Consider the following 10,292-nt stretch of genomic DNA (forward strand, 5'->3'; position numbering starts at 1 on the left):
TCAATCCTTAGTCTGCTTAAATTATAGAAAACAAATAAAAATTGTAAAACCCTGCAAAAAACAAGAGAATGAGAGAGTTCATTATTACTTGAGAGATTCCAATACTTTTCTGAAACAAACAAAATGATAATATTGATGTTTCAGAGTTGATTTCATAAAAATCTGTGTTTAGTACTGATTTTATTTATTTATTTATTTATTTATTTATTTATTTATTTATTTATTTAAGACAGAGTCTCGCTCTGTCGCTCAGGCTGGAGGGCAGTGGCATGATCTCGGCTTATTGAAACCTCCACCTCCCAGGTTCAAGTGATTCTCCTGCCTCCATCTCCCAAGTAGCTAGGACTACAGGCATCCTCCACAACACCCAGCTAATTTTTGAAGTTTTACTAGAGATGGGGTTTCTCGATGTGGACAGGCTGGTCTTGAACGCCTGGCCTCAAGTGATCTGCCCACCTCGGCCTCCCAAAGTGCTAGGATTACAGGCATGAGCCACCGCGCCCGGCCCTGGTCTTTTATTTTTAAAAACACTTTCAGGGTTTATAACATTAAAAAAAAATCATTGAAATTCAGTAGTTAATACATTGCAAATAAAGAATATGAATGCATTATAGAATATCAAATTTATGAACATTTGTTAAATATGTGTTATCTTTCTCAATAATTTGTTAAATGTGTATCATCTCTTCTACATTTGTTAAATATGTAATATTTTTCTTAAAATTAGTCATTAAAAGGTATTATTAAAATAAGAAAAATATAACATGAAGAAAATGGAATTAATTATAAAAAATTAAAATAAAATAATATTGTTAGATTATTTTTAAAGGCTATTTAAAAAAATCAATTCAAAGGTTTTATGCCTGAGTCATGAAAACTGATAAACTTTCCAGTGCTGAAATAGCTCTTTCAGATTCTACACCAGTTTGGGAACAATTGAGGAGATAGCTATAAGCTGACTCCAGATATTTTCCTCTGATACTCTGAGCTTAAAAAAACACCACTATTTATTTCATAACTTTGAAGATATCTCTATTTATTTTAGTTGAGACTGGGTCTTGCTATGTTGCTGAAGCTGGTCTCAAATTGCTATCTGTGATTACAGGCATAAGCCACCATGCCTGGCACAGGTATCTTTTAAATTAACCTACCCCAGCTGAGATTGCAATTTTTTCACTGTAGTTTTGCTTTCAAAGAAAGTACTTTATGTTCACTTTCATAGTCTTTGATTCATGTACAGATGAAGATTTAGTATATCTAGTTTTCTGTATTAATTTCAATACTACCATGTTCATGCTTTACATTTTTGGAAAATTTTCTACTTTGCTATCATAATTCAATAAAGTGTCTCCACTAATTGTGTAAGATCAGTTATGAGGAATAATAATAAAGTGCTGACTTATCTTAGTAATTTACATTTTAACATTTATTTCAGATTCTAGTTTTTTTTTTTTTAAATAAAGTCACTCTCACTCCTTTCTAGTATGTTTTCTTAGAGAGAAAGAGGTAGAACGACAGCTGGTGCCCTGTTCAGTTCAAAGACGTGCGCACATGTCCCACCACCTGGGACAGCAGAAAATAGGTTGAAAATGAATGAGCTTACTTAGATCTCATTGGAAAACTATCTTTGGTCACCAGCGGTTTCTGGGACCCATTTCTTGAGTTAATGCTTAAGTTTTGAGGGGCTTCATTTTAGTTTTTGGATTGTGATGTGCCTCAAACCCCATCGAGTGACTGGATTTTCTAGAAAATGAGTAATGGTAGAGCAAACAGATTCAAAGTCATTAATTCAATTTGGATATGACAAAATACCCTGAGAGCAAATGAAAATTAACATAAATGTCTCAATTTCTAACAGTTATGCAATATTCTTACATCTTCAAGCTGAAAGCACTCTGAAGTCAGCACAAACTGACAGGTGTAGGACTTTCCAAAATGTGTAAAGCATTTCCTCCTGGAGGAAGAATGGATCAAATTCTACCCCTTGCTTGATCAGATTCATCAATTTGCATATTTGTACAAGAGGGGATCCATTCTGCCTAATCATTTCTGTTTGCCGATGTTTTGGAAAGTTGCGAAATAATTTTGGTTTTGAAAAAATGTAACACAAATCCTCAGTGATGATTTACCAGACCATGACTGAATTCCTACATCTGGATTATATTATCCCACTTGGGATTAGACTAATGATTAAAATCACCCTGGCAGCAAGGTAAACAGATGAGTTCCCACACTGAGGCAAACTCATAGCAAAGGCCCTTGGGTCATGACTTTTTTGGGGAAAATTCTTCCTAGTCTTATAGCCCTGTCTAGTTCTGTACATATTCATATCTAGGTGTCTGGCACAGACTCACTGTAGTAAATAAGAGCGAAAACACAAGGACAGTGTCTGGCCCGTCCGTGACTTGATAATAAATGCCACTTCCCTTCTAAACCATCTCCCTTCCTCCCTTCCTCCCTTCCTTTCCTTCCTCTTTCTTTTTCTATTCTTTCCTTCCCTCCCTCCTTTGTTCTCTCCCTCCCTCCTTTGCTCTCTCCCTTCCTCCTTTCCTCTCTCCCTCCCTCCTCCCTTCTCTTTCTCTCTGTCTTTCTTCCTTCCATGTCAAGGGACAAATTACAAGCTGCCTGATGCTAGCCAGTTTTAGAGATGAAATCCTCAAAAAGGCAAAACTTACATTCTACATTTAAGGACATTAACCAAGGAATGAAGCCTTTGTTTTTAACCTATGAAAACTTTTACTTTGGACAAAAGAGTGTGCTGCACATGCTCTGTACTTGAACAAAAATTAGTGCGAATAAAGTAAGGATAAGAAATGAATCTTGTGCCAACCCCTTTGACCCTATAAAAGCATCTCAGTGAGGCAGATGCCCATGTTATTACCCTCCAAGCACTCACCTCCAAATGAAGGTATCTGCTGACCACCAAGTGGCAGAGAAAATTGCCTCTGTGCTCTGGAATCTCATTGTCTGCTGGCTGCTACCAGTTCCCTTATGTACTTCTAGAGAATGAGATATCCTAACCCATGTGGAGTGGAATTGCATCTTGCAGAGGTAACAGGTCCTTCCTATTGGTGTTTCCCTAATTGAGCATGTAGTTTTTTCATTTAATGGCCATGATCGTGTGCTTTCTTTCTAGCATTATTTGAAAGCCTTTTATCAACTTCCTTTGAGATCAACACACAAGCAGAGGAGAAACTCCAAGCTCCTGCAGAACAGACCCCAGCCTATGGCAGGCCTTCTTTGGTCTAGAATCAAATGGCCAACTGGATGATGAAACTTTAGCCCTGGTGATGAAGCCAAAGTGTGAAACTCTTGATGCAGTGGAGTATAATTTTTTTTCCCTCAGAAAATGAAGCAGCTAACTGGTATCTTGACCCACAGGTGAACGTGTTACTCATAATTTTTTCTCTATACAATGTGTCATGTTGCTATAGCTGCCAGGGTTCGCTTTTGCAGATCGCATCTTCATGTGTTAAGAAGTAGTTTGGGGTAATACAGAGCATTCTGGGCTATCCTAGCCAGGTGTCTGTGATTTTAATTCCTGCACCAAGTTTATCACTTTGTGTAATTTTAAGGAAGCTTCTCAATGTCTTTTAACTGTTTTTCAATGTAATATACAGGAATTAAGCTAGATGATCTCTGGGGGTATTTTGAGGATCTACAAGTCTATATCATCCACTAATCACTTCTGTGTATTCCATATCAGGCTATATCTCTGCTACTTGAATCCTGAGTTACTAAGTCATTTCTAGGTGGCTTAAAATACCTTTAAAATAAAAATTTTAAATTACAAAATATGACAGAGTACTAATGGTTTTATTTTTTTTTCTTGTGTAATAATTATCAATGAGAATTGAACCTTAGGAAAAAGCTAAAATTAGTTGTCTCTTTACTGTAGTAGCTAGGTACAACAAATCATCTTCCAAATTTAGAAAGTTCAGAATCAACAAATATTAGCCCATATCATTGAGTGGAGCTGATGCTTTCTCAAGTGAGATTCTATAACAACTCAAATGAAGTGAAGGATTAAGACATGAGCTAATTCTAGCAAAAAAAAAAAAAATCTGTAGATAATCTTCTTGAGCCTTTCCTTTGTCTCCATTTATTTGTTCATTTGTTCATCCATTCAGCACAATTTAATATAGTGCCTAATATGCAATAGGCCTAGGGCTAATCTCTAGGGATATATAGATGAACAAGAAACATTTTTGCACTCAACTTCAAGTACATCTGGAAGATATTTCTCTACTAGTGAATGTCTTTTAAAGAAAAATCTCATTGATTTAAAGGCTGCTAATAGAGTTGAATATTTTATATACTACGCATAAAACTCATTTAGCAAAATGTTGGAGAAAGGATACACTTTAAAGTCTGTCTGTGTTAATGCTTAATTTTACTCAAAAAGCAAATCAAAGAGAGTGAAAGCTAATTCTTTCTAAGGGTTTATGAACTTAATGATTCTTTTACCTTTTTTACAACAATTTTTTTTTTAATGTTGTGTCTAAGAACTCGGAATACCAATTCAACCTTTTAGTATATCACTAGTTCGTCTGTAGTACAGACTGAATGTTAATTTATTAGTTGTACTCAATTATCTCTTGCCTTGTACTTCAATATAATTTAAAATACATTCAAACATTTTATAATAAATGGAATTGTACAACCTTTCTTAAAATTACTAATGACTTATTAAGTTTTTCAACCTTGGGTGATTATAGAACAGTTTAGATTTTCTTAAGCCAAGGACAATCATGAACACATAAAAAATAAGGCTGTCTCTTAAGAAACTTTAATATATCATGGTGTACCTTAGATTTCTGATTCCCTAAGGAACAAAAATAATCATCAAAAGCATTTATTTTTAAAAATGCAACAATATTTAAAATGTCATATTTGAGGCTTACTGAAATGCCTCTCATGTGTATGTATGTGGGTCAGAATAGGGAATTACATGCCAGATTTACCCTCTGAAACTGTGGACCGCACCGTCCAAGCAGCATTCAAGGTTTGGAGTGATGAGACCTTACTTTCAATAGACTTTTCTGGGACACTGCTGACATCATGATCTTCTTCGGAAGCAGAGATAATAATGAAGAAACGATTTTCTTTATTGAAGATATCCCGAATACCCTCTATGTGAAGTGATAGGCTTTGTTATTGTCTTGATGATTTTCCCACAGTTATTTTCTGAGTTCTTTCCCTTTTAGAACATACTGATCTCTCCCCATTTGATGGACCATTTTAGACAGCCAGCTCATGCTTTTTCTCCTGGTAAGGGTCTGAAGGTGATGTTTACTTAGATGATGATGAAATCTGGACAAATGATTCCAAAGGTAAAGATGAATATTCTTCAGTTGGGATTTAATGTGGTCATTGAACGTGAAGAGTGGTTAAAGTTACAGAAATCTCCCTTTTCAGAGAAAATTGCTTTGTCCATTTTATGTACATAAGTGGCCAAAATATTGGGATTTCTAGCTCCTATCCCTAAATGGCAATTAAGGCAACAAAACAGAGTCAAACAAAATGCTTTTTGAGGTCTTGGAGGGTTAAGCTAACACCACGGGAATTGTGTGGTAACACCATAAGGTTTGACTTGACCCAGTTTTTTCCCTCAGTGGTTGAAGAAAGTGTAACAGAGTTTACCAATTGTCAATCATTTAAATTGCAGTGTGGTGAAACTATTTACAGTGATTCAGAAACAAAACATATTGTCATACATTCAGATATAAGACAATAGTCTTTATTTCATGCTTGACTGTTTTATTTTATATTCCTATTCTTAACTGACATTTTGACTAAGTGTTATACGAAGAGGTAGGCAACACAGACATTAAATATCTATCTACAATGTCTCTACTTTTTTATTAGGGACAAAAGTGTCATTCTGATTATGAGCTGGCATACAAAATGTTTCTCATAGTAACCTAATGAGCAGTAGAAAAGCTTTCTGTAAAAATTCCCCAAAGTTGGGCAAATGTGAAATTAAGAAGGTGTGTGTGTGTATGTGTGTGTGTGTCTGTCTGTATCAATTACATACAATACTTATGTTTGCCAAGTACTTTCTGCCTGATGGCTTGCTGACTCAATAAGAATTATTGTAATTGACATTTTTATTGTTTTTATGTGAATATTGCTAAATACTTTGAAACAACCTAAAGCCTCAGATTTGAATTTCTCTTGTATGTCTATCTATTATTGCTGGAGAATCAGCAACTGTTTTCACAGTGCCAAAATAAACATCGAATAAACTCCATTATCATTAATTCAGAATTTAATCTTTTTAGCTACCACACATTGAGCATTTCCCATTTTCCAGGTGCTTTGATATGAATAATGTAAACAACAACAAAAGCTCATTACCACTGCAGTTATTGAGCTCTTATCATGTGCCAAGTGCTTTACACTAACCCTATAAGCCTAGTTTTATTATCCTCACTTTACCTTGCGAAAGGAGGGCTCCTGTCAGGATGTATGCAGGCTTTTCCACATCTATCGGGGCATACTGGTCCTGCTAGTCTCAGTTTGCTGGATACATGGAAGCCGGACAGCCCCAATTATGTTCCCCATCACATTTAGGGTGCCTTTCATCATGTCTGGAATTCCATTATTAGACATTTGATTCTTTGAAGCTTGGAGGCTTGTTATCCTTTCAACAATTACAAATACAGCAGGTGCAGTGGCTCATGTCTGTAATCCCAGCACTTTGGGAGGTCAAGGCAGGCAGATTGCTTCAGCTCAGGAGTTTGAGGCCAGCCTCAGCAACATGGAGAAACTCCATCTCTACAAGATGTAAAAAAAAAATTAGCTGGGTGTAGTGGCATGCACCTGTGGTCCCAGATCCTCAGGGGGCTGAGGTGGGAGGATCGCTTGAACCCAGGAGGCAAAGGTTCTAGGGAGCCAAGATCATGCCACTGCACTCCAGCCTGGGTGAAAGAGTGAGACCTTGTCTCATAATAATAATAATAATAACTACAAATATTTGCAAGAAGAACAAGGCCTATTTTAAAGTTTCCATCATTGGTTGGTGGTAGTGTAGGGAGGTTAAGACAGCTAAGGCTAATGTTCTGAGACAACAGAGGGCAGGACAGGAGATAGTGACGATGTAGAGATGAATTACTGAGGTGAGGGGAGAGAGATGAAAATTGATTGAAAGATACTGAAGAAGAATATGTCATCCCTTGCACTAGAATGTCGGCTTTGCAAGAGCAGGAATTTTTGTCTGTTTTGGTTACAAACACTTATCTCTAGAACCAAGAACAGTTTCTGACAGTGAATGAGTGAGCTAATGAATGAACAAATAAATGAATGAATATAATAACCCTTTTCACAGGAGCCATGTAGTGAGTTTAGTTCTTTACCTGTATCATCTCTTGAGAGCCTTCATGTGACCCTTCCTTGACAGAGGAGGAAGGGAAGGTTTGTGAAAATGAAATGAACTGCCCAAAGTGAGGGAGCTCATAAACGGCGGAGTTGGAATTTTGGCTGGTGCATCTGACTGCAAGGCCTGGCCTGTGCTCTTAATCCCTACATGGCTCCATCGGTTTAGTTGAGGGCTGGATCACTGCAGAGGTAAAAGAAACGAACATCCATCCACACTTCAAAGTATTTCTTTTAATTTAGAGTTAGTTTATGATGTTTCTTGCCTTACATATGTTAAGATAGACTATAGGCTAAATATATCAATAAATCAACTTTAAGGAGAGAGGTGTGTGTATGTGTGTGTGTGTGTGTGTGTGTGTGAGAGAGAGAGAGAGAGAGAGAGAGAGAGAGAGAGACGGTCCTGACATATTATAGATGAGTACCCCATTTTTAAGAGAAAAAAATGAATTTGTTTTCTTTTTTCTTTCCCCTTTACCTTTTTCTTTCTTTCTTTCTTTCTTTTTTTCTTTTCTTTTTTTTTTTTTCAGATGGAGTGTCGCTCTGTCACCCAGGCTGGAGTGTACTGATGCGATCTCAGCTCACTGCAACCTCCGTTTCCTGGGTTCAAGCAATTCTACCTCTGCCTCCCGAGTAGCTGGGATTACAGGAAACTGCCACCACGCCTGGCTAATTTCTGCATTTTTAGTACAGACGGGGTTTCACCACGTTGGTCAGGATGGTCTAGAACTCCTGACCTCAGGTGATCTGCCTGCCTCGGCCTCCCAAAGTGCTGAGAAAACAGGTATGAGCCACCACACCCTTATCCCTTTTACTTAGTTTTTTAACAATGCAATTATAACCTTTACCTTCTCTCTACCAGGCACAGCAAGGTTATCTAACAATGTGTTTACTTAGAAGTTCCACAGATGGAACCCTGAAGCAAATCAGGTCTCTGGAACTCTCTTCCACCAGGAGATTGCTTCAATTTATAGCTTACTTCTGCCTGCGATGGCTCCAGCCAGACCACCCAACAGATAAGACATCCGAAGCAAGTCCCGTAGACCCCACACCTCATTGTTTCCTCCCTTACATGCCATTCATGCCAAGCTCTCCTTTTAAAAGCCCCTGTCTTCTGCCTGAAGACTGAGGTGGTGCCCTCAAGGCAGGAGCCTGTACTGACTCCCCTCAGCTAGCTCTGAAATAGGGTCACTTTCTACCAGGACTCGCTCCTTTTAACTGGACTCTGCAAGCAGTGAGTGACTGGACTTGCACTCCATTACAACATGATGGTTCAGCTTATGACTTTTTGACTTCACAATGGTGCAAAAGATATATGCATTTAGTAGAAACTGTACCTCAAATTTTGAATTTTGATTCAAAATTCTTTATAATAACTTTATTATAAAATGGGCTTTGTGTTAGCTGATCTCGCCCAATTTTAGGCTAATGTAAGTGTTCCGCACACTTTTAAGGTAGTCTGGGCTAAGCAATGATATTTGGTAGGTTAGTTGAATCAAATGCATTTTTGACTTATGATATTTTCAATTTATGATGGGTTTAATTGGACTGTAACTCCATTGTAAGTTGAGGAATATGTATACACACACACACATACTGTATATGTGTGTATGTAGTGTGTGTGTGTGTATGGAGGAAGGTTATCTAAAATATCTTGAGATGTTATAGTAATTTTTTTCTTTTGAGAAAAGTTTTTATTTCCCACACATTATATAATAACATTACACTCTGTTTTTGTATATTACTTTTTAAATCAGAGAATTTGCTTTTTTAAAAATATGTAATGACTTCCACGTTAGTGAATTAAGGTAACAAAGTGAGACTAAGTTGTTTAAAAATAGACATTTGCTTCATTGTTTAAACGTTAGGGATCCTTAAATATAATAAAATTGCTTGTTGTTAAAACCACTAAAGCATTTCTCCATTTTTCTAACTTGTTTTCATTTCTATTATTCACTACCAAACAATCTAGATTTTTCCTTTTTCAAAGACATTTGGGAGGGATTGGGCTAGAATGTGTGTTCTATTCCCGGTTGTTTTCTCTTAGAGTATTTGGTTAATTCTGGCCAAGGTGGGCATTCAGTAACCACTCTTTTTTAACCAAACACACAAAAAATTAAAATTCTTTAGGAGGGGAGCTCAGGAAATTAGGACTTGACTTTCAGATGTTATACTCCAATAAGAACCAAAAATAATTTCTTTTACTTCTTGTAAATTCTTTTAGTAACTTTTGTGGATCAACCCAGTATGAGTATAGCATCTCTGAAGAGCATGCGATTCAAATGTTGAAAGTAAATGACCTCCTAAGTTGCCCAACCTTTTCTTTGTAGCTACAGCATCTAAAATGAGCTCTTCTTTTGTTTTGTTTCACACCTGTGGATGATGCCATGACTGTACAAAAGTAGTGCTTAAGTTCAAATTTAGAAGAAATTTAGCTTTCCTTTTTTCTTTTTTTTTAAATGGGGCCTCCCTATCTGCCCTAGGCTGGCCTTAAACTTCACTCCTGGGCTCACGCAATCCTCCAACCTCAGCCTCCTGAGTAACTGAGACAACAGGCATGCCCTGTGCCCAGCTAGCTCTCCTTTTTAAGACCATTTAAGCCCAGTTCGTGAGGTTATAAAAGAAAAAGAGAAATCAGAAGGTAGAACAAAGCAACCATCAGAGAGTGTCTACAAAAAATTATTACTTCATGCACTTGCAGAGTCAAACCACTTACATTTTAGAAAAATAAACATACCGTTAAGTGCCATCAACAATGAGTTTTTACTATACCCTACCCTGAAGCCAACATCTTGATCTTAACGGTTCTTCAACTTCACGATTTTTCATAATTTTAATCCAACTCAGATGACCAGTTGTTCATGTTATTCCTAGTCTGGGACCTCCCTGTGCTTTAGTATCTGGCTGTTCATAGA

The sequence above is a fragment of the Papio anubis genome, chromosome 12 (assembly GCF_008728515.1).
Source record: "Papio anubis isolate 15944 chromosome 12, Panubis1.0, whole genome shotgun sequence".
NCBI classification, from domain to species: domain Eukaryota; kingdom Metazoa; phylum Chordata; class Mammalia; order Primates; family Cercopithecidae; genus Papio; species Papio anubis.